This window comes from Neolamprologus multifasciatus, chromosome 23 (assembly GCF_963576455.1).
Source record: "Neolamprologus multifasciatus chromosome 23, fNeoMul1.2, whole genome shotgun sequence".
Taxonomy (NCBI): domain Eukaryota; kingdom Metazoa; phylum Chordata; class Actinopteri; order Cichliformes; family Cichlidae; genus Neolamprologus; species Neolamprologus multifasciatus.
In genome coordinates this window covers 27,841,612-27,867,236 of record NC_140460.1, presented here as the reverse complement: position 1 = coordinate 27,867,236, position 25,625 = coordinate 27,841,612, and the positions used below count along the sequence as shown (strand labels likewise).

Below are 25,625 nucleotides of genomic sequence, written 5' to 3'. Positions count from 1 at the left end.
CTGAGCGCAGGTTCGAGTCCTGGTTGGCACAAAGGCTGTGTTACATTATCAAAAGATAAACACCATTTTTAATTTAGTTAATGTGGATAACATTTATTTTTCACTTTGCTTTTTCTTATTGTTTGATTATCATTCTATTTATATCATAGTGTTTTGCCTCAATGTCTCACACATTCATGCTGCTAACAGAAGGTATCTCAGGAAGCTGGAAGCAGGCATTCACACGGGAAAAGTTCATCTTTTGTCTTCTCCACTGTAAGAGGAAGCAAGGGAGTGTGAACTTTTCTCTGGTTGAAGACCAAAGGTGTGAAAACAGCTGTGTACTGCCTTTTGGTTCTGTAGAAGGTGTTTATACCCAAGGCTCTGTTGGGTTTATTTAATGGAAAACTTTCACAACAACTGTGTGAAAGTTTACATAACTCAGAATAAACTGTATCATCACAAACCAGATATACTCTTCAGTTATGGAGATATCCAACTTTTAATACAAAGATTAAAGTTTAAACTATAATTCAGATACATTCTGTTGGCACAGAAAATTAAGCTTATGCATAATTTCAATAAGGAAGATGTGTAATAAGTCATCTGTCTGCTTCCTGGTGGCTGCCAGTTTATATCTATTCATTTTCCAGCACAAACTCAGTACTGACATCATTACTTTATTCCAGTTATGCTCTTGCCTGCCTTCACCGAGCATGCCAGCCTCCACTCTGCATGCTTTAAATCTGTTGCTCTTCTGCTTCTGCCATTCTGCATTTCAGATCCTCAGCTATGCAGCCCGCCTCCTCTCCTTTCTCCTCCTCACCGTGGTCACTCAGAACCCTGTCCCAGCCTCCATCTTCATCACTACCAGCATTTTGACTCTGGGGTGTGGCTTGTGCAAAATCCTGTCACTGCTGAGATTTCTTCTGCTATAATGGGTCATTGGAGTTTAACTGCCTAACAGTTACATTTATTTCTGTATCTCAATAAATCCTGTTCGGTTTTTCCACATGATCTCTCCTTATTGAACTGCTTTTGTAGATAAGCTTCAAGCCAGAAAGCAACAATACCTAAACCAAAAATATTATCATCAGAAGTGAGAAAGTGTCTGGACTATCTCCAGCTGTGTTGCATGTATTAAAGATAACTTCAGACACTGTCTGGTTGTCATGTCTGAAACAGGCTGTACAGTCACACAGATAAAAGACAGCAGTCATGTTTCTTATATTACAAATCAACCAGAAAGATTATGAAGATAAAAGCTGTGAGACCCCACTAGAGAACGGATGGCTTGTTATCATTACATGAAGTGATTTAGAAATAATATGTTAGCTTTCAGGGCAGCACTCAGAGCTTTTTAAAACTGAATACCTGATGGTGAGCACACACAGATATATAAACATACAGGTAAGAGGTTATAAAGAAGAGAGCTGTGCTGATATTTTTACAGAACAGAATTTATTTACATTTTTATATTTACAATCAGTTTTTATTTATATAAACAAAATAAACATTACAAAACTAGAACTAAACTATATTATGTACAATATCAACAGTTTCTCCCCTATTTCCTTTTTTCTTCCACCCATCTTTGTCTCTCTGCCTCGTAGAAAGGAGACTCCTGAAACTCCTTCCAGGTCATCTCCTTGGCCATGCCCTTGTCCCTGTACAGAGAATGCACTTTTGAAGGGCAGTAGATATATTTCCCTGCCACTCCATTGTGGCTGGGTTTAACAGCAGGATGCAAGAGAACAAAAAGAGACAAAATCTGAATCAACATTTGCGATAAAAATGTTTTTTCTTCAGACAATACAAACTGTTCCGTCTGTAAATAAAAACCTTTCATGGTTGAATGCAAAATTTGTGCCAACTGCTTAGTAGTCATGGTACATAAGAACTGCGGGCAGATTATCGACATACCTATTTAAGATATCCTGTTTATTCTTACACTAGTGGGCATTGCTCATGTTAGTGAGATATCACGACTGTCGTATAGATACGATTACTGACCATTACAACATGAATGCAATACAAATTTTAAAAAAATGCAGGTTAGGTCATTTAGCATGTCATCTCATAACAAGCCATTTATCGATTATTTAATTACACCACATTATAGTAATGTCAGTGTCACAGCAGTCAGAAACCTACCAAGTTTATTTAACAGTAAAACACGTCAATGAAACACGCAATTTATTTAAGGATCACGTTCATTCATTTTTTACCGTGCCACTTTACAACAGCGGATAAACTCCCACCGTCTTTAACCGAGCGGTGGATGCTTCGTAAATGCAATCGCAACACGTCTATTACCTGTAATATACACCTGTAAATGTATTCTGTTGGTTTACTCTTATTCCAAACGACATTTCTTACCTTTGATCAATGAACGAGGATCGTTGAGATGTGTTGCGAGCAGTGCGTTACTTGTTTCGTCTCCCGAAATTTAAAAGTTGTGATTTTTAAAAATTGCCGCATCTCAAACTCGCAACAGCGCCGGAAGACCGTAGTGGCCAAAAATATATTACATCCGTAGTGGTTCAGCACTACCATAGAGAATGAATGGGAAACGGTTTAGGGCCGTTTAGCTAAACAATCCCAGGCTCCCGCGCGGGAGGCCCGGGTTCGATTCCCAGCCAATGCACAGTTCCTTTATGCGTGGGGCATTAAGTTTGGTCGCGGCCAGACGGCATCAAGATTTGGAACAAGAAGTCTGTGCAAACCAAACTTGGGTTGGACATCGTATCTGCATTAAGTCAAGATGTTGTTGAGAGGAGACTTTGGAGAGTGGCGCGAATTCGGCGGAACAATTGGCAGACTTAGAATTGTCGCCTGCCAGCGCCAGCGGGTGACTGAATATATGTTTGCAGGCATTGCTGGTAAACCCGTGTGTCTTATTAGTGGAGCTAATGTGGCTGTAATTAAGGAATTTAATTTAAGAGGCACTACGAGACAAAAGAAGAATGGTCCGTTTTGGGGGAAGATGGTGTCTTGAGCCTCACTTGATACACAGTACGTGGCAAAGGCAACCCATCCATTGTGTACCGCTTGTCCCTTTCGGGTTAGCCGGAGCTGGGAGATTTTTAGGATCTCCTGTGGCACTCTTCACCTCCAAAACCCGTTCAGGGCTTAAATACCTGGGGACTTGCCTTTGTTTGTCCAAGTTGAATTTTTTTTCCGTGCAGCTTCGAGAAATCGTCCATTTTCTGGTTGGCTCTCAGCCTCGTTGGCGCAGTAGGCAGCGCATCAGTCTCATAATCTGAAGGTCGTGAGTTCGAGCCTCACACGAGGCAGGTGTTTTGGTACAGACTTGGTCCATCCATTTTGTACCACTTCTACCCATTTCGAGGACGCTGGAGCCAAAGAACCATCCGTTTGTAGTGGATTTTCAGCCTCCTCTTATGCGAGATCTAGAACAGGGATCAATGCAAATCATTCTGCCATTGCCCGTGGAAAGCCTTCCCGTCTCTTTGATTTCAAGACTCAGATGTGGCAGGCGATCCTCCCCTATGGATGCGTGCCGGCCCTCTGGAACCACTTCATCCAACTTTCACCACAATTCCTCTTTCTTTTCTCAGGTCAGAATCGCGGGGCACCACACGTTGGCTCCCAAATGACTCCTACCTGTTATTTCTTCTTGGACACTTTGTCCAGGTAGGGTTAGGAATGTCTTTGCATAGGAAGTGGATGAGCAAGGGCTGATAATTGGTTATCAGCAGCTCCCGAGCTGAGTCTCTGGAGGTTGCCTGGAGTTCCTTTGCCAACAGGGTCCATTGAGAGAGATAATTTGAAGTCATTCTTGCCTGACTGGTAAGTTGGAACAAGAAGTCTGTGGAAACCAAGCATGGGTTGGACATCGCATCGGCATTAAGTCAAGATGTTGTTGAGAGGAGACTTTGGAGAGTGGCGCGAATTCGGCGGAACAATTGGCAGACTTGTAAGGGCTGGTGGCTCAGCAGTAGAACTGTCGCCTGCCACCCGTGAATCTCGAAATCAGAAGGTAGTGACTTGTAGCCTCACGCAAGCGATGTGCTTTGATGCACAGTACGTGACAGAGTTTGTGCATCCATTTTAAGCGTCTTGAGAGGAGACTTTGGAGAGAGGCGCGAATTCAGCGGGACAATTGGCGGACGTGCAAGGGTTGTTAGCTCAGCGGTAGAATTGTCGCCTGCCATGCGTAAGTCTCAAAAACTGGAGGTGTTGGGCTCTATCGTCACGCGAGGCATGTTTTGATGCGCAGTTCGGCCACACATTTTAGGATCTCCTGTCACACACTTCGCCTCCAAGACGGCAGCCCATCCTGGGCTTGAAGAACTGGCAACTCTGCTTCATTTGTTGACGGCTTCAACGAATGGTCCGTTTTGGGGGGAGATGGTGCCTTGAGCCTCGCTTGATACACAGTACGTGGCAAAGGCAACCCATCCATTGTGTACCGCTTGTCCCTTTCGGGTTAGCCGGAGCTGGGAGATTTTTAGGATCTCCTGTGGCACTCTTCACCTCCAAAACCCGTTCAGGGCTTAAATACCTGGGGACTTGCCTTTGTTTGTCCAAGTTGAATTTTTTTTCCGTGCAGCTTCGAGAAATCGTCCATTTTCTGGTTGGCTCTCAGCCTCGTTGGCGCAGTAGGCAGCAGCAGTCAGTCTCATAATCGGAAGGTCGTGAGTTCGAGCCTCACACGAGGCAGGTGTTTTGGTACAGACTTGGTCCATCCACTTTGTACCACTTCTACCCATTTCGAGGACGCTGGAGCCAAAGAACCATCCGTTTGTAGTGGATTTTCAGCTTCCTCTTATGCGAGATCTAGAACAGGGATCAATGCAAATCATTCTGCCATTGCCCGTGGAAAGCCTTCCCGTCTCTTTGATTTCAAGACTCAGACGTGGCAGGCGATCCTCCCCTATGGATGCGTGCCGGCCCTCTGGAACCACTTCATCCAACTTTCACCACAATTCCTCTTTCTTTTCTCAGGTCAGAATTGCGGGGCACCACACGTTGGCTCCCAAATGACTCCTACCTGTTATTTCTTCTTGGACACTTTGTCCAGGTAGGGTTAGGAATGTCTTTGCATTGGAAGTGGATGAGCAAGGGCTGATAATTGGTTATCAGCAGCTCCCGAGCTGAGTCTCTGGAGGTTGCCTGGAGTTCCTTTGCCAACAGGGTCCATTGAGAGAGATAATTTGAAGTCATTCTTGCCTGACTGGTAAGTTGGAACAAGAAGTCTGTGGAAACCAAGCTTGGGTTGGACATCGCATCGGCATTAAGTCAAGATGTTGTTGAGAGGAGACTTTGGAGAGTGGCGCGAATTCGGCGGAACAATTGGCAGACTTGTAAGGGCTGGTGGCTCAGCAGTAGAACTGTCGCCTGCCACCCGTGAATCTCGAAATCAGAAGGTAGTGACTTGTAGCCTCACGCAAGCGATGTGCTTTGATGCACAGTACGTGACAGAGTTTGTGCATCCATTTTAAGCGTCTTGAGAGGAGACTTTGGAGAGAGGCGCGAATTCAGCGGGACAATTGGTGGACGTGCAAGGGTTGTTAGCTCAGCGGTAGAATTGTCGCCTGCCATGCGTAAGTCTCAAAAACTGGAGGTGTTGGGCTCTATCGTCACGCGAGGCATGTTTTGATGCGCAGTTCGGCCACACATTTTACGATCTCCTGTCACACACTTCGCCTCCAAGACGGCAGCCCATCCTGGGCTTGAAGAACTGGCAACTCTGCTTCATTTGTTGACGGCTTCAACGAATGGTCCGTTTTGGGGGGAGATGGTGCCTTGAGCCTCGCTTGATACACAGTACGTGGCAAAGGCAACCCATCCATTGTCTACCGCTTGTCCCTTTCGGGTAAGCCGGAGCTGGGTCAAAACACAGTTTCCCTGACCGGGAATCGAACCCGGGCCGCGGCGGTGAGAGCGCCGAATCCTGACCACTAGACCTATCAGGGAGGTGCGACAGAGGTGTCTTGATGAGTGACGCGTGGCTGTATCGGGCTACATTTTCCGTTGCGCCTCGAGAGGAGCGCTTGGGCAATGGCGCGAATTCGGTGGGAAAACTGGAACAGTCCAGTGAGCATTGCTGGTTCAGTGGTAGAATTCTCGCCTGCCACGCGGGAGGCCCGGGTTCGATTCCCGGCCAATGCACAGTTCCTTTATGCGTGGGGCCTTGGGGGGCATTAAGTTTGTTCTCGGTCGCGGCCAGACGGCATCAAGATTTGGAACAAGAAGTCTGTGCAAACCAAACTTGGGTTGGACATCGTATCTGCATTAAGTCAAGATGTTGTTGAGAGGAGACTTTGGAGAGTGGCGCGAATTCGGCGGAACAATTGGCAGACTTAGAATTGTCGCCTGCCAGCGCCAGCGGGTGACTGAATATATGTTTACAGACATTGCTGGTAAACCCGTGTGTCTTATTAGTGGAGCTAATGTGGCTGTAATTAAGGAATTTAATTTAAGACGGCACTACGAGACAAAAGAAGAATGGTCCGTTTTGGGGGAAGATGGTGTCTTGAGCCTCACTTGATACACAGTACGTGGCAAAGGCAACCCATCCATTGTGTACCGCTTGTCCCTTTCGGGTTAGCCGGAGCTGGGAGATTTTTAGGATCTCCTGTGGCACTCTTCACCTCCAAAACCCGTTCAGGGCTTAAATACCTGGGGACTTGCCTTTGTTTGTCCAAGTTGAATTTTTTTTCCGTGCAGCTTCGAGAAATCGTCCATTTTCTGGTTGGCTCTCAGCCTCGTTGGCGCAGTAGGCAGCGCTTCAGTCTCATAATCTGAAGGTCGTGAGTTCGAGCCTCACACGAGGCAGGTGTCTTGGTACAGACTTGGTCCATCCATTTTGTACCACTTCTACCCATTTCGAGGACGCTGGAGCCAAAGAACCATCCGTTTGTAGTGGATTTTCAGCCTCCTCTTATGCGAGATCTAGAACAGGGATCAATGCAAATCATTCTGCCATTGCCCGTGGAAAGCCTTCCCGTCTCTTTGATTTCAAGACTCAGACGTGGCAGGCGATCCTCCCCTATGGATGCGTGCCGGCCCTCTGGAACCACTTCATCCAACTTTCACCACAATTCCTCTTTCTTTTCTCAGGTCAGAATTGCGGGGCACCACACGTTGGCTCCCAAATGACTCCTACCTGTTATTTCTTCTTGGACACTTTGTCCAGGTAGGGTTAGGAATGTCTTTGCATTGGAAGCGGATGAGCAAGGGCTGATAATTGGTTATCAGCAGCTCCCGAGCTGAGTCTCTGGAGGTTGCCTGGAGTTCCTTTGCCAACAGGGTCCATTGAGAGAGATAATTTGAAGTCATTCTTGCCTGACTGGTAAGTTGGAACAAGAAGTCTGTGCAAACCAAGCTTGGGTTGGACATCGCATCTGCATTAAGTCAAGATGTTGTTGAGATGGAGACTTTGGAGAGTGGCGCGAATTCGGCGGAACAATTGGCAGACTTGTAAGGGCTGGTGGCTCAGCAGTAGAACTGTCGCCTGCCACCCGTGAATCTCGAAATCAGAAGGTAGTGACTTGTAGCCTCACGCAAGCGATGTGCTTTGATGCACAGTACGTGACAGAGTTTGTGCATCCATTTTAAGCGTCTTGAGAGGAGACTTTGGAGAGGCGCGAATTCAGCGGGACAATTGGCGGACGTGCAAGGGTTGTTAGCTCAGCGGTAGAATTGTCGCCTGCCATGTGTAAGTCTCAAAAACTGGAGGTGTTGGGCTCTATCGTCACGCGAGGCATGTTTTGATGCGCAGTTCGGCCACACATTTTAGGATCTCCTGTCACACACTTCGCCTCCAAGACGGCAGCCCATCCTGGGCTTGAAGAACTGGCAACTCTGCTTCATTTGTTGACGGCTTCAACGAATGGTCCGTTTTGGGGGGAGATGGTGCCTTGAGCCTCGCTTGATACATAGTACGTGGCAAAGGCAACCCATCCATTGTCTACCGCTTGTCCCTTTCGGGTAAGCCGGAGCTGGGTCAAAACACAGTTTCCCTGACCGGGAATCGAACCCGGGCCGCGGCGGTGAGAGCGCCGAATCCTGACCACTAGACCATCAGGGAGGTGCGACAGAGGTGTCTTGATGAGTGACGCGTGGCTGTATCGGGCTACATTTTCCGTTGCGCCTCGAGAGGAGCGCTTGGGCAATGGCGCGAATTCGGTGGGAAAACTGGCACGTCCGTGAGCATTGGTGGTTCAGTGGTAGAATTCTCGCCTGCCACGCGGGAGGCCCGGGTTCGATTCCCGGCCAATGCACAGTTCCTTTATGCGTGGGGCCTTGGGGGGCATTAAGTTTGTTCTCGGTCGCGGCCAGACGGCATCAAGATTTGGAACAAGAAGTCTGTGCAAACCAAACTTGGGTTGGACATCGTATCTGCATTAAGTCAAGATGTTGTTGAGAGGAGACTTTGGAGAGTGGCGCGAGTTCAGCGGAACAATTGGCAGACTTAGAATTGTCGCCTGCCAGCGCCAGCGGGTGACTGAATATATGTTTACAGACATTGCTGGTAAACCCGTGTGTCTTATTAGTGGAGCTAATGTGGCTGTAATTAAGGAATTTAATTTAAGACGGCACTACGAGACAAAAGAAGAATGGTCCGTTTTGGGGGAAGATGGTGTCTTGAGCCTCACTTGATACACAGTACGTGGCAAAGGCAACCCATCCATTGTGTACCGCTTGTCCCTTTCGGGTTAGCCGGAGCTGGGAGATTTTTAGGATCTCCTGTGGCACTCTTCACCTCCAAAACCCGTTCAGGGCTTAAATACCTGGGGACTTGCCTTTGTTTGTCCAAGTTGAATTTTTTTTCCGTGCAGCTTCGAGAAATCGTCCATTTTCTGGTTGGCTCTCAGCCTCGTTGGCGCAGTAGGCAGCGCGTCAGTCTCATAATCGGAAGGTCGTGAGTTCGAGCCTCACACGAGGCAGGTGTTTTGGTACAGACTTGGTCCATCCACTTTGTACCACTTCTACCCATTTCGAGGACGCTGGAGCCAAAGAACCATCCGTTTGTAGTGGATTTTCAGCCTCCTCTTATGCGAGATCTAGAACAGGGATCAATGCAAATCATTCTGCCATTGCCCGTGGAAAGCCTTCCCGTCTCTTTGATTTCAAGACTCAGATGTGGCAGGCGATCCTCCCCTATGGATGCGTGCCGGCCCTCTGGAACCACTTCATCCAACTTTCACCACAATTCCTCTTTCTTTTCTCAGGTCAGAATCGCGGGGCACCACACGTTGGCTCCCAAATGACTCCTACCTGTTATTTCTTCTTGGACACTTTGTCCAGGTAGGGTTAGGAATGTCTTTGCATTGGAAGCGGATGAGCAAGGGCTGATAATTGGTTATCAGCAGCTCCCGAGCTGAGTCTCTGGAGGTTGCCTGGAGTTCCTTTGCCAACAGGGTCCATTGAGAGAGATAATTTGAAGTCATTCTTGCCTGACTGGTAAGTTGGAACAAGAAGTCTGTGCAAACCAAGCTTGGGTTGGACATCGCATCTGTATTAAGTCAAGATGTTGTTGAGAGGAGACTTTGGAGAGTGGCGCGAATTCGGCGGAACAATTGGCAGACTTGTAAGGGCTGGTGGCTCAGCAGTAGAACTGTCGCCTGCCACCCGTGAATCTCGAAATCAGAAGGTAGTGACTTGTAGCCTCACGCAAGCGATGTGCTTTGATGCACAGTACGTGACAGAGTTTGTGCATCCATTTTAAGCGTCTTGAGAGGAGACTTTGGAGAGAGCGCGAATTCAGCGGGACAATTGGCGGACGTGCAAGGGTTGTTAGCTCAGCGGTAGAATTGTCGCCTGCCATGCGTAAGTCTCAAAAACTGGAGGTGTTGGGCTCTATCGTCACGCGAGGCATGTTTTGATGCGCAGTTCGGCCACACATTTTAGGATCTCCTGTCACACACTTCGCCTCCAAGACGGCAGCCCATCCTGGGCTTGAAGAACTGGCAACTCTGCTTCATTTGTTGACGGCTTCAACGAATGGTCCGTTTTGGGGGGAGATGGTGCCTTGAGCCTCGCTTGATACACAGTACGTGGCAAAGGCAACCCATCCATTGTCTACCGCTTGTCCCTTTCGGGTAAGCCGGAGCTGGGTCAAAACACAGTTTCCCTGACCGGGAATCGAACCCGGGCCGCGGCGGTGAGAGCGCCGAATCCTGACCACTAGACCATCAGGGAGGTGCGACAGAGGTGTCTTGATGAGTGACGCGTGGCTGTATCGGGCTACATTTTCTGTTGCGCCTCGAGAGGAGCGCTTGGGCAATGGTGCGAATTCGGTGGGAAAACTGGCACGTCTATGAGCATTGGTGGTTCAGTGGTAGAATTCTCGCCTGCCACGCGGGAGGCCCGGGTTCGATTCCCGGCCAATGCACAGTTCCTTTATGCGTGGGGGCTTGGGGGGCATTAAGTTTGTTCTCGGTCGCGGCCAGACGGCATCAAGATTTGGAACAAGAAGTCTGTGCAAACCAAACTTGAGTTGGACATCGTATCTGCATTAAGTCAAGATGTTGTTGAGAGGAGACTTTGGAGAGTGGCGCGAATTCGGCGGAACAATTGGCAGACTTAGAATTGTCGCCTGCCAGCGCCAGCGGGTGACTGAATATATGTTTACAGACATTGCTGGTAAACCCGTGTGTCTTATTAGTGGAGCTAATGTGGCTGTAATTAAGGAATTTAATTTAAGACGGCACTACGAGACAAAAGAAGAATGGTCCGTTTTGGGGGAAGATGGTGTCTTGAGCCTCACTTGATACACAGTACGTGGCAAAGGCAACCCATCCATTGTGTACTGCTTGTCCCTTTCGGGTTAGCCGAAGCTGGGAGATTTTTAGGATCTCCTGTGGCACTCTTCACCTCCAAAACCCGTTCAGGGCTTAAATACCTGGGGACTTGCCTTTGTTTGTCCAAGTTGAATTTTTTTTCCGTGCAGCTTCGAGAAATCGTCCATTTTCTGGTTGGCTCTCAGCCTCGTTGGCGCAGTAGGCAGCGCGTCAGTCTCATAATCTGAAGGTCGTGAAGTTCGAGCCTCACACGAGGCAGGTGTCTTTGGTACAGACTTGGTCCATCCATTTTGTACCACTTCTACCCATTTCGAAGGACGCTGGAGCCAAAGAACCATCCGTTTGTAGTGGATTTTCAGCCTCCTCTTATGCGAGATCTAGAACAGGGATCAATGCAAATCATTCTGCCATTGCCCGTGGAAAGCCTTCCCGTCTCTTTGATTTCAAGACTCAGACGTGGCAGGCGATCCTCCCCTATGGATGCGTGCCGGCCCTCTGGAACCACTTCATCCAACTTTCACCACAATTCCTCTTTCTTTTCTCAGGTCAGAATTGCGGGGCACCACACGTTGGCTCCCAAATGACTCCTACCTGTTATTTCTTCTTGGACACTTTGTCCAGGTAGGGTTAGGAATGTCTTTGCATTGGAAGTGGATGAGCAAGGGCTGATAATTGGTTATCAGCAGCTCCCGAGCTGAGTCTCTGGAGGTTGCCTGGAGTTCCTTTGCCAACAGGGTCCATTGAGAGAGATAATTTGAAGTCATTCTTGCCTGACTGGTAAGTTGGAACAAGAAGTCTGTGGAAACCAAGCATTGGGTTGGACATCGCATCGGCATTAAGTCAAGATGTTGTTGAGAGGAGACTTTGGAGAGTGGCGCGAATTCGGCGGAACAATTGGCAGACTTGTAAGGGCTGGTGGCTCAGCAGTAGAACTGTGGCCTGCCACCCGTGAATCTCGAAATCAGAAGGTAGTGACTTGTAGCCTCACGCAAGCGATGTGCTTTGATGCACAGTACGTGACAGAGTTTGTGCATCCATTTTAAGCGTCTTGAGAGGAGACTTTGGAGAGGCGCGAATTCAGCGGGACAATTGGTGGACGTGCAAGGGTTGTTAGCTCAGCGGTAGAATTGTCGCCTGCCATGCGTAAGTCTCAAAAACTGGAGGTGTTGGGCTCTATCGTCACGCGAGGCATGTTTTGATGCGCAGTTCGGCCACACATTTTACGATCTCCTGTCACACACTTCGCCTCCAAGACGGCAGCCCATCCTGGGCTTGAAGAACTGGCAACTCTGCTTCATTTGTTGACGGCTTCAACGAATGGTCCGTTTTGGGGGGAGATGGTGCCTTGAGCCTCGCTTGATACACAGTACGTGGCAAAGGCAACCCATCCATTGTCTACCGCTTGTCCCTTTCGGGTAAGCCGGAGCTGGGTCAAAACACAGTTTCCCTGACCGGGAATCGAACCCGGGCCGCGGCGGTGAGAGCGCCGAATCCTGACCACTAGACTATCAGGGAGGTGCGACAGAGGTGTCTTGATGAGTGACGCGTGGCTGTATCGGGCTACATTTTCCGTTGCGCCTCGAGAGGAGCGCTTGGGCAATGGCGCGAATTCGGTGGGAAAACTGGACACGTCCGTGAGCATTGGTGGTTCAGTGGTAGAATTCTCGCCTGCCACGCGGGAGGCCCGGGTTCGATTCCCGGCCAATGCACAGTTCCTTTATGCGTGGGGCCTTGGGGGGGCATTAAGTTTGTTCTCGGTCGCGGCCAGATGGCATCAAGGATTTGGAACAAGAAGTCTGTGCAAACCAAACTTGGGTTGGACATCGTATCTGCATTAAGTCAAGATGTTGTTGAGAGGAGACTTTGGAGAGTGGCGCGAATTCGGCGGAACAATTGGCAGACTTAGAATTGTCGCCTGCCAGCGCCAGCGGGTGACTGAATACTGTGGCCTGCCACCCGTGAATCTCTAATCAGAGGAGCTATGTGGCTGTAATTAAGGAATTTAATTTAAGACGGCACTACGAGACTCACTTGATACACAGTACGTGGCAAAGGCAACCCATCCATTGTGTACCGCTTGTCCCTTTCGGGTTAGCCGGAGCTGGGAGATTTTTAGGATCTCCTGTGGCACTCTTCACCTCCAAAACCCGTTCAGGGCTTAAATACCTGGGGACTTGCCTTTGTTTGTCCAAGTTGAATTTTTTTTTCCGTGCAGCTTCGAGAAATCGTCCATTTTCTGGTTGGCTCTCAGCCTCGTTGGCGCAGTGGGCAGCGCGTCAGTCTCATAATCTGAAGGTCGTGAGTTCGAGCCTCACACGAGGCAGGTCTTTTGGTACAGACTTGGTCCATCCATTTTGTACCACTTCTACCCATTTCAAAGACACTGGAGCCAAAGAACCAGCCGTTTGTAGTGGATTTTCAGCCTCCTCTTATGCGAGATCTAGAACAGGGATCAATGCAAATCATTCTGCCATTGCCCGTGGAAAGCCTTCCCGTCTCTTTGATTTCAAGACTCAGACGTGGCAGGCGATCCTCCCCTATGGATGCGTGCCGGCCCTCTGGAACCACTTCATCCAACTTTCACCACAATTCCTTTTTCTTTTTTCAGGTCAGAATTGCGGGGCACCACACGTTGGCTCCCAAATGACTCCTACCTGTTATTTCTTCTTGGACAAAGGCAACCCATCCATTGTCTACCGCTTGTCCCTTTCGGGTAAGCCGGAGGTGGGTCAAAACACAGTTTCCCTGACCGGGAATCGAACCCGGGCCGCGGCGGTGAGAGCGCCGAATCCTGACCACTAGACCATCAGGGAGGTGCGACAGAGGTGTCTTGATGAGTGACGCGTGGCTGTATCGGGCTACATTTTCCGTTGCGCCTCGAGAGGAGCGCTTGGGCAATGGCGCGAATTCGGTGGGAAAACTAGCACGTCTGTGAGCGTTGGTGGTTCAGTGGTAGAATTCTCGCCTGCCACGCGGGAGGCCTGGGTTCGATTCCCGGCCAATGCACAGTTCCTTTATGCGTGGGGCCTTGGGGGGCATTAAGTTTGTTCTCGGTCGCTGCCAGACGGCATCAAGATTTGGAACAAGAAGTCTGTGCAAACCAAACTTGGGTTAGACATCGTATCTGCATTAAGTTAGATGTTGTTGAGAGGAGACTTTGGAGAGTGGCGCGAATTCGGCGGAACAATTGGCAGACTTAGAATTGTCGCCTGCCAGCGCCAGCGGGTGACTGAATATATGTTTACAGACATTGCTGGTAAACCCGTGTGTCTTATTAGTGGAGCTAATGTGGCTGTAATTAAGGAATTTAATTTAAGACGGCACTACGAGACAAAAGAAGAATGGTCCGTTTTGGGGGAAGATGGTGTCTTGAGCCTCACTTGATACACAGTACGTGGCAAAGGCAACCCATCCATTGTGTACTGCTTGTCCCTTTCGGGTTAGCCGGAGCTGGGAGATTTTTAGGATCTCCTGTGGCACTCTTCACCTCCAAAACCCGTTCAGGGCTTAAATACCTGGGGACTTGCCTTTGTTTGTCCAAGTTGAATTTTTTTTCCGTGCAGCTTCGAGAAATCGTCCATTTTCTGGTTGGCTCTCAGCCTCGTTGGCGCAGTAGGCAGCGCGTCAATCTCATAATCTGAAGGTCGTGAGTTCGAGCCTCACACGAGGCAGGTGTTTTGGTACAGACTTGGTCCATCCATTTTGTACCACTTCTACCCATTTCGAGGACGCTGGAGCCAAAGAACCATCCGTTTGTAGTGGATTTTCAGCCTCCTCTTATGCGAGATCTAGAACAGGGATCAATGCAAATCATTCTGCCATTGCCCGTGGAAAGCCTTCCCGTCTCTTTGATTTCAAGACTCAGACGTGGCAGGCGATCCTCCCCTATGGATGCGTGCCGGCCCTCTGGAACCACTTCATCCAACTTTCACCACAATTCCTCTTTCTTTTCTCAGGTCAGAATTGCGGGGCACCACACGTTGGCTCCCAAATGACTCCTACCTGTTATTTCTTCTTGGACACTTTGTCCAGGTAGGGTTAGGAATGTCTTTGCATTGGAAGTGGATGAGCAAGGGCTGATAATTGGTTATCAGCAGCTCCCGAGCTGAGTCTCTGGAGGTTGCCTGGAGTTCCTTTGCCAACAGGGTCCATTGAGAGAGATAATTTGAAGTCATTCTTGCCTGACTGGTAAGTTGGAACAAGAAGTCTGTGGAAACCAAGCTTGGGTTGGACATCGCATCGGCATTAAGTCAAGATGTTGTTGAGAGGAGACTTTGGAGAGTGGCGCGAATTCGGCGGAACAATTGGCAGACTTGTAAGGGCTGGTGGCTCAGCAGTAGAACTGTGGCCTACCACCCGTGAATCTCGAAATCAGAAGGTAGTGACTTGTAGCCTCACGCAAGCGATGTGCTTTGATGCACAGTACGTGACAGAGTTTGTGCATCCATTTTAAGCGTCTTGAGAGGAGACTTTGGAGAGGCGCGAATTCAGCAGGACAATTGGCGGACGTGCAAGGGTTGTTAGCTCAGCGGTAGAATTGTCGCCTGCCATGCGTAAGTCTCAAAAACTGGAGGTGTTGGGCTCTATCGTCACGCGAGGCATGTTTTGATGCGCAGTTCGGCCACACATTTTAGGATCTCCTGTCACACACTTCGCCTCCAAGACGGCAGCCCATCCTGGGCTTGAAGAACTGGCAACTCTGCTTCATTTGTTGACGGCTTCAACGAATGGTCCGTTTTGGGGGGAGATGGTGCCTTGAGCCTCGCTTGATACACAGTACGTGGCAAAGGCAACCCATCCATTGTCTACCGCTTGTCCCTTTCGGGTAAGCCGGAGCTGGGTCAAAACACAGTTTCCCTGACCGGGAATCGAACCCGGGCCGCGGCGGTGAGAGCGCCGAATCCTGACCACTAGACCATCAGGGAGGTGCGACAGAGGTGTCTTGATGAGTGACGCGTGGCTGTATCGGGCTACATTTTCCGTTGCGCCTCGAGAGGAGCGCTTGGGCAATGGCGCGAATTCGGTGGGAAACCTAGCACGTCTGTGAGCATTGGTGGTTCAGTGGTAGAATTCTCGCCTGCCACGCGGGAGGCCCGGGTTCGATTCCCGGCCAATGCACAGTTCCTTTATGCGTGGGGCCTTGGGGGGCATTAAGTTTGTTCTCGGTCGCTGCCAGACGGCATCAAGATTTGGAACAAGAAGTCTGTGCAAACCAAACTTGGGTTGGACATCGTATCTGCATTAAGTTAGATGTTGTTGAGAGGAGACTTTGGAGAGTGGCACGAATTCGGCGGAACAATTGGCAGACTTAGAATTGTCGCCTGCCAGCGCCAGCGGGTGACTGAATATATGTTTACAGACATTGCTGGTAAACCCGTGTGTCTTATTAGTGGAGCTAATGTGGCTGTAATTAAGGAATTTAATTTAAGACGGCACTACGAGACAAAAGAAGAATGGTCCGTTTTGGGGGAAGATGGTGTCTTGAGCCTCACTTGATACACAGTACGTGGCAAAGGCAACCCATCCATTGTGTACCGCTTGTCCCTTTCGGGTTAGCCGGAGCTGGGAGATTTTTAGGATCTCCTGTGGCACTCTTCACCTCCAAAACCCGTTCAGGGCTTAAATACCTGGGGACTTGCCTTTGTTTGTCCAAGTTGAATTTTTTTTCCATGCATCTTCGAGAAATCGTCCATTTTCTGGTTGGCTCTCAGCCTCGTTGGCGCAGTAGGCAGCGCGTCAGTCTCATAATCTGAAGGTCGTGAGTTCGAGCCTCACACGAGGCAGGTGTTTTGGTACAGACTTGGTCCATCCATTTTGTACCACTTCTACCCATTTCGAGGACGCTGGAGCCAAAGAACCATCCGTTTGTAGTGGATTTTCAGCCTCCTCTTATGCGAGATCTAGAACAGGGATCAATGCAAATCATTCTGCCATTGCCCGTGGAAAGCCTTCCCGTCTCTTTGATTTCAAGACTCAGACGTGGCAGGCGATCCTCCCCTATGGATGCGTGCCGGCCCTCTGGAACCACTTCATCCAACTTTCACCACAATTCCTCTTTCTTTTCTCAGGTCAGAATTGCGGGGCACCACACGTTGGCTCCCAAATGACTCCTACCTGTTATTTCTTCTTGGACACTTTGTCCAGGTAGGGTTAGGAATGTCTTTGCATTGGAAGCGGATGAGCAAGGGCTGATAATTGGTTATCAGCAGCTCCTGAGCTGAGTCTCTGGAGGTTGCCTGGAGTTCCTTTGCCAACAGGGTCCATTGAGAGAGATAATTTGAAGTCATTCTTGCCTGACTGGTAAGTTGGAACAAGAAGTCTGTGCAAACCAAGCTTGGGTTGGACATCGCATCTGCATTAAGTCAAGATGTTGTTGAGAGGAGACTTTGGAGAGTGGCGCGAATTCGGCGGAACAATTGGCAGACTTGTAAGGGCTGGTGGCTCAGCAGTAGAACTGTCGCCTGCCACCCGTGAATCTCGAAATCAGAAGGTAGTGACTTGTAGCCTCACGCAAGCGATATGCTTTGATGCACAGTACGTGACAGAGTTTGTGCATCCATTTTAAGCGTCTTGAGAGGAGACTTTGGAGAGGCGCGAATTCAGCGGGACAATTGGCGGACGTGCAAGGGTGGCCCGCCGCGTATAGTTGTAACGGAGAAACAGCCAATCAAATCGCAGCTTTTAAACCAGCGTAAAAAATGGATTTTTTTTGGCACTGAATCGTCTGAGCGCAGGTTCGAGTCCTGGTTGGGACAAAGGCTGTGTTACATTATCAAAAGATAAACACCATTTTTAATTTAGTTAATGTGGATAACATTTATTTTTCACTTTGCTTTTTCTTATTGTTTGATTATCATTCTATTTATATCATAGTGTTTTGCCTCAATGTCTCACACATTCATGCTGCTAACAGAAGGTATCTCAGGAAGCTGGAAGCAGGCATTCACACGGGAAAAGTTCATCTTTTGTCTTCTCCACTGTAAGAGGAAGCAAGGGAGTGTGAACTTTTCTCTGGTTGAAGACCAAAGGTGTGAAAACAGCTGTGTACTGCCTTTTGGTTCTGTAGAAGGTGTTTATACCCAAGGCTCTGTTGGGTTTATTTAATGGAAAACTTTCACAACAACTGTGTGAAAGTTTACATAACTCAGAATAAACTGTATCATCACAAACCAGATATACTCTTCAGTTATGGAGATATCCAACTTTTAATACAAAGATTAAAGTTTAAACTATAATTCAGATACATTCTGTTGGCACAGAAAATTAAGCTTATGCATAATTTCAATAAGGAAGATGTGTAATAAGTCATCTGTCTGCTTCCTGGTGGCTGCCAGTTTATATCTATTCATTTTCCAGCACAAACTCAGTACTGACATCATTACTTTATTCCAGTTATGCTCTTGCCTGCCTTCACCGAGCATGCCAGCCTCCACTCTGCATGCTTTAAATCTGTTGCTCTTCTGCTTCTGCCATTCTGCATTTCAGATCCTCAGCTATGCAGCCCGCCTCCTCTCCTTTCTCCTCCTCACCGTGGTCACTCAGAACCCTGTCCCAGCCTCCATCTTCATCACTACCAGCATTTTGACTCTGGGGTGTGGCTTGTGCAAAATCTTGTCACTGCTGAGATTTCTTCTGCTATAATGGGTCATTGGAGTTTAACTGCCTAACAGTTACATTTATTTCTGTATCTCAATAAATCCTGTTCGGTTTTTCCACATGATCTCTCCTTATTGAACTGCTTTTGTAGATAAGCTTCAAGCCAGAAAGCAACAATACCTAAACCAAAAATATTATCATCAGAAGTGAGAAAGTGTCTGGACTATCTCCAGCTGTGTTGCATGTATTAAAGATAACTTCAGACACTGTCTGGTTGTCATGTCTGAAACAGGCTGTACAGTCACACAGATAAAAGACAGCAGTCATGTTTCTTATATTACAAATCAACCAGAAAGATTATGAAGATAAAAGCTGTGAGACCCCACTAGAGAACGGATGGCTTGTTATCATTACATGAAGTGATTTAGAAATAATATGTTAGCTTTCAGGGCAGCACTCAGAGCTTTTTAAAACTGAATACCTGATGGTGAGCACACACAGATATATAAACATACAGGTAAGAGGTTATAAAGAAGAGAGCTGTGCTGATATTTTTACAGAACAGAATTTATTTACATTTTTATATTTACAATCAGTTTTTATTTATATAAACAAAATAAACATTACAAAACTAGAACTAAACTATATTATGTACAATATCAACAGTTTCTCCCCTATTTCCTTTTTTCTTCCACCCATCTTTGTCTCTCTGCCTCGTAGAAAGGAGACTCCTGAAACTCCTTCCAGGTCATCTCCTTGGCCATGCCCTTGTCCCTGTACAGAGAATGCACTTTTGAAGGGCAGTAGATATATTTCCCTGCCACTCCATTGTGGCTGGGTTTAACAGCAGGATGCAAGAGAACAAAAAGAGACAAAATCTGAATCAACATTTGCGATAAAAATGTTTTTTCTTCAGACAATACAAACTGTTCCGTCTGTAAATAAAAACCTTTCATGGTTGAATGCAAAATTTGTGCCAACTGCTTAGTAGTCATGGTACATAAGAACTGCGGGCAGATTATCGACATACCTATTTAAGATATCCTGTTTATTCTTACACTAGTGGGCATTGCTCATGTTAGTGAGATATCACGACTGTCGTATAGATACGATTACTGACCATTACAACATGAATGCAATACAAATTTTAAAAAAATGCAGGTTAGGTCATTTAGCATGTCATCTCATAACAAGCCATTTATCGATTATTTAATTACACCACATTATAGTAATGTCAGTGTCACAGCAGTCAGAAACCTACCAAGTTTATTTAACAGTAAAACACGTCAATGAAACACGCAATTTATTTAAGGATCACGTTCATTAATTTTTTACCGTGCCACTTTACAACAGCGGATAAACTCCCACCGTCTTTAACCGAGCGGTGGATGCTTCGTAAATGCAATCGCAACACGTCTATTACCTGTAATATACACCTGTAAATGTATTCTGTTGGTTTACTCTTATTCCAAACGGACATTTCTTACCTTTGATCAATGAACGAGGATCGTTGAGATGTGTTGCGAGCAGTGCGTTACTTGTTTCGTCTCCCGAAATTTAAAAGTTGTGATTTTTAAAAATTGCCGCATCTCAAACTCGCAACAGCGCCGGAAGACCGTAGTGGCCAAAAATATATTACATCCGTAGTGGTTCAGCACTACCATAGAGAATGAATGGGAAACGGTTTAGGGCCGTTTAGCTAAACAATCCCAGGCTCCCGCGCGGGAGGCCCGGGTTCGATTCCCGGCCAATGCACAGTTCCTTTATGCGTGGGGCCTTGGGGGGCATTAAGTTTGTTCTCGGTCGCGGCCAGACGGCATCAAGATTTGGAACAAGAAGTCTGTGCAAACCAAACTTGGGTTGGACATCGGATCTGCATTAAGTCAAGATGTTGTTGAGAGGAGACTTTGGAGAGTGGCGCGAATTCGGCGGAACAATTGGCAGACTTAGAATTGTCGCCTGCCAGCGCCAGCGGGTGACTGAATATATGTTTGCAGACATTGCTGGTAAACCCGTGTGTCTTATTAGTGGAGCTAATGTGGCTGTAATTAAGGAATTTAATTTAAGACGGCACTACGAGACAAAAGAAGAATGGTCCGTTTTGGGGGAAGATGGTGTCTTGAGCCTCACTTGATACACAGTACGTGGCAAAGGCAACCCATCCATTGTGTACCGCTTGTCCCTTTCGGGTTAGCCGGAGCTGGGAGATTTTTAGGATCTCCTGTGGCACTCTTCACCTCCAAAACCCGTTCAGGGCTTAAATACCTGGGGACTTGCCTTTGTTTGTCCAAGTTGAATTTTTTTTCCGTGCAGCTTCGAGAAATCGTCCATTTTCTGGTTGGTGCTCAGCCTCGTTGGCGCAGTAGGCAGCGCGTCAGTCTCATAATCTGAAGGTCGTGAGTTCGAGCCTCACACGAGGCAGGTGTTTTGGTACAGACTTGGTCCATCCATTTTGTACCACTTCTACCCATTTCGAGGACGCTGGAGCCAAAGAACCATCCGTTTGTAGTGGATTTTCAGCCTCCTCTTATGCGAGATCTAGAACAGGGATCAATGCAAATCATTCTGCCATTGCCCGTGGACAGCCTTCCCGTCTCTTTGATTTCAAGACTCAGACGTGGCAGGCGATCCTCCCCTATGGATGCGTGCCGGCCCTCTGGAACCACTTCATCCAACTTTCACCACAATTCCTCTTTCTTTTCTCAGGTCAGAATTGTGGGGCACCACACGTTGGCTCCCAAATGACTCCTACCTGTTATTTCTTCTTGGACACTTTGTCCAGGTAGGGTTAGGAATGTCTTTGCATTGGAAGCGGATGAGCAAGGGCTGATAATTGGTTATCAGCAGCTCCCGAGCTGAGTCTCTGGAGGTTGCCTGGAGTTCCTTTGCCAACAGGGTCCATTGAGAGAGATAATTTGAAGTCATTCTTGCCTGACTGGTAAGTTGGAACAAGAAGTCTGTGGAAACCAAGCATGGGTTGGACATCGCATCGGCATTAAGTCAAGATGTTGTTGAGAGGAGACTTTGGAGAGTGGCGCGAATTCGGCGGAACAATTGGCAGACTTGTAAGGGCTGGTGGCTCAGCAGTAGAACTGTGGCCTGCCACCCGTGAATCTCGAAATCAGAAGGTAGTGACTTGTAGCCTCACGCAAGCGATGTGCTTTGATGCACAGTACGTGACAGAGTTTGTGCATCCATTTTAAGCGTCTTGAGAGGAGACTTTGGAGAGGCGCGAATTCAGCGGGACAATTGGCGGACGTGCAAGGGTTGTTAGCTCAGCGGTAGAATTGTCGCCTGCCATGCGTAAGTCTCAAAAACTGGAGGTGTTGGGCTCTATCGTCACGCGAGGCATGTTTTGATGCGCAGTTCGGCCACACATTTTAGGATCTCCTGTCACACACTTCGCCTCCAAGACGGCAGCCCTTCCTGGGCTTGAAGAACTGGCAACTCTGCTTCATTTGTTGACGGCTTCAACGAATGGTCCGTTTTGGGGGGAGATGGTGCCTTGAGCCTCGCTTGATACACAGTACGTGGCAAAGGCAACCCATCCATTGTCTACCGCTTGTCCCTTTCGGGTAAGCCGGAGGTGGGTCAAAACACAGTTTCCCTGACCGGGAATCGAACCCGGGCCGCGGCGGTGAGAGCGCCGAATCCTGACCACTAGACCATCAGGGAGGTGCGACAGAGGTGTCTTGATGAGTGACGCGTGGCTGTATCGGGCTACATTTTCCGTTGCGCCTCGAGAGGAGCGCTTGGGCAATGGCGCGAATTCGGTGGGAAAACTAGCACGTCTGTGACCGTTGGTGGTTCAGTGGTAGAATTCTTGCCTGCCACGCGGGAGGCCCGGGTTCGATTCCCGGCCAATGCACAGTTCCTTTATGCGTGGGGCCTTGGGGGGCATTAAGTTTGTTCTCGGTCGCTGCCAGACGGCATCAAGATTTGGAACAAGAAGTCTGTGCAAACCAAACTTGGGTTGGACATCGTATCTGCATTAAGTTAGATGTTGTTGAGAGGAGACTTTGGAGAGTGGCACGAATTCGGCGGAACAATTGGCAGACTTAGAATTGTCGCCTGCCAGCGCCAGCGGGTGACTGAATATATGTTTACAGACATTGCTGGTAAACCCGTGTGTCTTATTAGTGGAGCTAATGTGGCTGTAATTAAGGAATTTAATTTAAGACGGCACTACGAGACAAAAGAAGAATGGTCCGTTTTGGGGGAAGATGGTGTCTTGAGCCTCACTTGATACACAGTACGTGGCAAAGGCAACCCATCCATTGTGTACCGCTTGTCCCTTTCGGGTTAGCCGGAGCTGGGAGATTTTTAGGATCTCCTGTGGCACTCTTCACCTCCAAAACCCGTTCAGGGCTTAAATACCTGGGGACTTGCCTTTGTTTGTCCAAGTTGAATTTTTTTTCCGTGCAGCTTCGAGAAATCGTCCATTTTCTGGTTGGCTCTCAGCCTCGTTGGCGCAGTAGGCAGCGCATCAGTCTCATAATCTGAAGGTCGTGAGTTCGAGCCTCACACGAGGCAGGTGTTTTGGTACAGACTTGGTCCATCCATTTTGTACCACTTCTACCCATTTCGAGGACGCTGGAGCCAAAGAACCATCCGTTTGTAGTGGATTTTCAGCCTCCTCTTATGCGAGATCTAGAACAGGGATCAATGCAAATCATTCTGCCATTGCCCGTGGAAAGCCTTCCCGTCTCTTTGATTTCAAGACTCAGACGTGGCAGGCGATCCTCCCCTATGGATGCGTGCCGGCCCTCTGGAACCACTTCATCCAACTTTCACCACAATTCCTCTTTCTTTTCTCAGGTCAGAATTGCGGGGCACCACACGTTGGCTCCCAAATGACTCCTACCTGTTATTTCTTCTTGGACACTTTGTCCAGGTAGGGTTAGGAATGTCTTTGCATTGGAAGTGGATGAGCAAGGGCTGATAATTGGTTATCAGCAGCTCCCGAGCTGAGTCTCTGGAGGTTGCCTGGAGTTCCTTTGCCAACAGGGTCCATTGAGAGAGATAATTTGAAGTCATTCTTGCCTGACTGGTAAGTTGGAACAAGAAGTCTGTGGAAACCAAGCATGGGTTGGACATCGCATCGGCATTAAGTCAAGATGTTGTTGAGAGGAGACTTTGGAGAGTGGCGCGAATTCGGCGGAACAATTGGCAGACTTGTAAGGGCTGGTGGCTCAGCAGTAGAACTGTCGCCTGCCACCCGTGAATCTCGAAAACAGAAGGTAGTGACTTGTAGCCTCACGCAAGCGATGTGCTTTGATGCACAGTACGTGACAGAGTTTGTGCATCCATTTTAAGCGTCTTGAGAGGAGACTTTGGAGAGAGGCGCGAATTCAGCGGGACAATTGGCGGACGTGCAAGGGTTGTTAGCTCAGCGGTAGAATTGTCGCCTGCCATGCGTAAGTCTCAAAAACTGGAGGTGTTGGGCTCTATCGTCACGCGAGGCATGTTTTGATGCGCAGTTCGGCCACACATTTTAGGATCTCCTGTCACACACTTCGCCTCCAAGACGGCAGCCCATCCTGGGCTTGAAGAATTGGCAACTCTGCTTCATTTGTTGACGGCTTCAACGAATGGTCCGTTTTGGGGGGAGGTGGTGCCTTGAGCCTCGCTTGATACACAGTACGTGGCAAAGGCAACCCATCCATTGTCTACCGCTTGTCCCTTTCGGGTTAGCCGGAGCTGGGAGATTTTTAGGATCTCCTGTGGCACTCTTCACCTCCAAAACCCGTTCAGGGCTTAAATACCTGGGGACTTGCCTTTGTTTGTCCAAGTTGAATTTTTTTTTCCGTGCAGCTTCGAGAAATCGTCCATTTTCTGGTTGGCTCTCAGCCTCGTTGGCGCAGTAGGCAGCGCGTCAGTCTCATAATCGGAAGGTCGTGAGTTCGAGCCTCACACGAGGCAGGTGTTTTGGTACAGACTTGGTCCATCCACTTTGTACCACTTCTACCCATTTCGAGGACGCTGGAGCCAAAGAACCATCCGTTTGTAGTGGATTTTCAGCTTCCTCTTATGCGAGATCTAGAACAGGGATCAATGCAAATCATTCTGCCATTGCCCGTGGAAAGCCTTCCCGTCTCTTTGATTTCAAGACTCAGACGTGGCAGGCGATCCTCCCCTATGGATGCGTGCCGGCCCTCTGGAACCACTTCATCCAACTTTCACCACAATTCCTCTTTCTTTTCTCAGGTCAGAATTGCGGGGCACCACACGTTGGCTCCCAAATGACTCCTACCTGTTATTTCTTCTTGGACACTTTGTCCAGGTAGGGTTAGGAATGTCTTTGCATTGGAAGTGGATGAGCAAGGGCTGATAATTGGTTATCAGCAGCTCCCGAGCTGAGTCTCTGGAGGTTGCCTGGAGTTCCTTTGCCAACAGGGTCCATTGAGAGAGATAATTTGAAGTCATTCTTGCCTGACTGGTAAGTTGGAACAAGAAGTCTGTGCAAACCAAGCTTGGGTTGGACATCGCATCGGCATTAAGTCAAGATGTTGTTGAGAGGAGACTTTGGAGAGAGGCGCGAATTCAGCGGGACAATTGGCGGACGTGCAAGGGTTGTTAGCTCAGCGGTAGAATTGTCGCCTGCCATGCGTAAGTCTCAAAAACTGGAGTTGTTGGGCTCTATCGTCACGCGAGGCATGTTTTGATGCGCAGTTCGGCCACACATTTTAGGATCTCCTGTCACACACTTCGCCTCCAAGACGGCAGCCCATCCTGGGCTTGAAGAAATGGCAACTCTGCTTCATTTGTTGACGGCTTCAACGAATGGTCCGTTTTGGGGGGAGATGGTGCCTTGAGCCTCGCTTGATACACAGTACGTGGCAAAGGCAACCCATCCATTGTATACCGCTTGTCCCTTTCGGGTAAGCCGGAGCTGGGTCAAAACACAGTTTCCCTGACCGGGAATCGAACCCGGGCCGCAGCAGTGAGAGCGCCGAATCCTGACCACTAGACCATCAGGGAGGTGCGACAGAGGTGTCTTGATGAGTGACGCGTGGCTGTATCGGGCTACATTTTCCGTTGCGCCTCGAGAGGAGCGCTTGGGCAATGGCGCGAATTCGGTGGGAAAACTGGCACGTCCGTGAGCATTGCTGGTTCAGTGGTAGAATTCTCGCCTGCCACGCGGGAGGCCCGTGTTCGATTCCCGGCCAATGCACAGTTCCTTTATGCGTGGGGCCTTGGGGGGCATTAAGTTTGTTCTCGGTCGCGGCCAGACGGCATCAAGATTTGGAACAAGAAGTCTGTGCAAACCAAACT

General features: G+C 48.5%; 26 non-coding genes across 26 annotated transcripts; 18 read left to right on the top strand and 8 right to left on the bottom strand.

Annotated features, from left to right (window-relative positions):
• The first annotated feature begins 3,202 nt into the window (after positions 1 to 3,202).
• Positions 3,203 to 3,275, top strand: trnam-cau (transfer RNA methionine (anticodon CAU)). Its single transcript has one exon. It is a non-coding gene; the product is annotated as a tRNA-Met (tRNA).
• A 2,574-nt stretch (positions 3,276 to 5,849) lies between these two features.
• trnae-cuc (transfer RNA glutamic acid (anticodon CUC)) lies at positions 5,850 to 5,922 on the bottom strand. The gene has a single exon. It is a non-coding gene; the product is annotated as a tRNA-Glu (tRNA).
• A 124-nt stretch (positions 5,923 to 6,046) lies between these two features.
• On the top strand, positions 6,047 to 6,117 carry trnag-gcc (transfer RNA glycine (anticodon GCC)). Its single transcript has one exon. It is a non-coding gene; the product is annotated as a tRNA-Gly (tRNA).
• A 593-nt stretch (positions 6,118 to 6,710) lies between these two features.
• On the top strand, positions 6,711 to 6,783 carry trnam-cau (transfer RNA methionine (anticodon CAU)). Its single transcript has one exon. It is a non-coding gene; the product is annotated as a tRNA-Met (tRNA).
• Positions 6,784 to 7,966: 1,183 nt separating this feature from the next.
• Positions 7,967 to 8,038, bottom strand: trnae-cuc (transfer RNA glutamic acid (anticodon CUC)). The gene has a single exon. It is a non-coding gene; the product is annotated as a tRNA-Glu (tRNA).
• A 122-nt stretch (positions 8,039 to 8,160) lies between these two features.
• trnag-gcc (transfer RNA glycine (anticodon GCC)) lies at positions 8,161 to 8,231 on the top strand. Its single transcript has one exon. It is a non-coding gene; the product is annotated as a tRNA-Gly (tRNA).
• Positions 8,232 to 8,824: 593 nt separating this feature from the next.
• trnam-cau (transfer RNA methionine (anticodon CAU)) lies at positions 8,825 to 8,897 on the top strand. Its single transcript has one exon. It is a non-coding gene; the product is annotated as a tRNA-Met (tRNA).
• A 1,183-nt stretch (positions 8,898 to 10,080) lies between these two features.
• On the bottom strand, positions 10,081 to 10,152 carry trnae-cuc (transfer RNA glutamic acid (anticodon CUC)). The gene has a single exon. It is a non-coding gene; the product is annotated as a tRNA-Glu (tRNA).
• Positions 10,153 to 10,274: 122 nt separating this feature from the next.
• On the top strand, positions 10,275 to 10,345 carry trnag-gcc (transfer RNA glycine (anticodon GCC)). The gene has a single exon. It is a non-coding gene; the product is annotated as a tRNA-Gly (tRNA).
• Positions 10,346 to 10,938: 593 nt separating this feature from the next.
• Positions 10,939 to 11,012, top strand: trnam-cau (transfer RNA methionine (anticodon CAU)). The gene has a single exon. It is a non-coding gene; the product is annotated as a tRNA-Met (tRNA).
• Positions 11,013 to 12,197: 1,185 nt separating this feature from the next.
• Positions 12,198 to 12,269, bottom strand: trnae-cuc (transfer RNA glutamic acid (anticodon CUC)). Its single transcript has one exon. It is a non-coding gene; the product is annotated as a tRNA-Glu (tRNA).
• A 123-nt stretch (positions 12,270 to 12,392) lies between these two features.
• trnag-gcc (transfer RNA glycine (anticodon GCC)) lies at positions 12,393 to 12,463 on the top strand. The gene has a single exon. It is a non-coding gene; the product is annotated as a tRNA-Gly (tRNA).
• A 541-nt stretch (positions 12,464 to 13,004) lies between these two features.
• trnam-cau (transfer RNA methionine (anticodon CAU)) lies at positions 13,005 to 13,077 on the top strand. Its single transcript has one exon. It is a non-coding gene; the product is annotated as a tRNA-Met (tRNA).
• Positions 13,078 to 13,495: 418 nt separating this feature from the next.
• Positions 13,496 to 13,567, bottom strand: trnae-cuc (transfer RNA glutamic acid (anticodon CUC)). Its single transcript has one exon. It is a non-coding gene; the product is annotated as a tRNA-Glu (tRNA).
• A 122-nt stretch (positions 13,568 to 13,689) lies between these two features.
• trnag-gcc (transfer RNA glycine (anticodon GCC)) lies at positions 13,690 to 13,760 on the top strand. The gene has a single exon. It is a non-coding gene; the product is annotated as a tRNA-Gly (tRNA).
• Positions 13,761 to 14,352: 592 nt separating this feature from the next.
• trnam-cau (transfer RNA methionine (anticodon CAU)) lies at positions 14,353 to 14,425 on the top strand. The gene has a single exon. It is a non-coding gene; the product is annotated as a tRNA-Met (tRNA).
• A 1,182-nt stretch (positions 14,426 to 15,607) lies between these two features.
• trnae-cuc (transfer RNA glutamic acid (anticodon CUC)) lies at positions 15,608 to 15,679 on the bottom strand. Its single transcript has one exon. It is a non-coding gene; the product is annotated as a tRNA-Glu (tRNA).
• A 122-nt stretch (positions 15,680 to 15,801) lies between these two features.
• trnag-gcc (transfer RNA glycine (anticodon GCC)) lies at positions 15,802 to 15,872 on the top strand. Its single transcript has one exon. It is a non-coding gene; the product is annotated as a tRNA-Gly (tRNA).
• Positions 15,873 to 16,464: 592 nt separating this feature from the next.
• Positions 16,465 to 16,537, top strand: trnam-cau (transfer RNA methionine (anticodon CAU)). Its single transcript has one exon. It is a non-coding gene; the product is annotated as a tRNA-Met (tRNA).
• A 4,161-nt stretch (positions 16,538 to 20,698) lies between these two features.
• Positions 20,699 to 20,771, top strand: trnam-cau (transfer RNA methionine (anticodon CAU)). Its single transcript has one exon. It is a non-coding gene; the product is annotated as a tRNA-Met (tRNA).
• A 1,182-nt stretch (positions 20,772 to 21,953) lies between these two features.
• On the bottom strand, positions 21,954 to 22,025 carry trnae-cuc (transfer RNA glutamic acid (anticodon CUC)). The gene has a single exon. It is a non-coding gene; the product is annotated as a tRNA-Glu (tRNA).
• Positions 22,026 to 22,147: 122 nt separating this feature from the next.
• On the top strand, positions 22,148 to 22,218 carry trnag-gcc (transfer RNA glycine (anticodon GCC)). The gene has a single exon. It is a non-coding gene; the product is annotated as a tRNA-Gly (tRNA).
• A 592-nt stretch (positions 22,219 to 22,810) lies between these two features.
• Positions 22,811 to 22,883, top strand: trnam-cau (transfer RNA methionine (anticodon CAU)). Its single transcript has one exon. It is a non-coding gene; the product is annotated as a tRNA-Met (tRNA).
• A 1,316-nt stretch (positions 22,884 to 24,199) lies between these two features.
• Positions 24,200 to 24,272, top strand: trnam-cau (transfer RNA methionine (anticodon CAU)). Its single transcript has one exon. It is a non-coding gene; the product is annotated as a tRNA-Met (tRNA).
• A 987-nt stretch (positions 24,273 to 25,259) lies between these two features.
• Positions 25,260 to 25,331, bottom strand: trnae-cuc (transfer RNA glutamic acid (anticodon CUC)). Its single transcript has one exon. It is a non-coding gene; the product is annotated as a tRNA-Glu (tRNA).
• A 122-nt stretch (positions 25,332 to 25,453) lies between these two features.
• trnag-gcc (transfer RNA glycine (anticodon GCC)) lies at positions 25,454 to 25,524 on the top strand. The gene has a single exon. It is a non-coding gene; the product is annotated as a tRNA-Gly (tRNA).
• Positions 25,525 to 25,625: the final 101 nt, after the last annotated feature.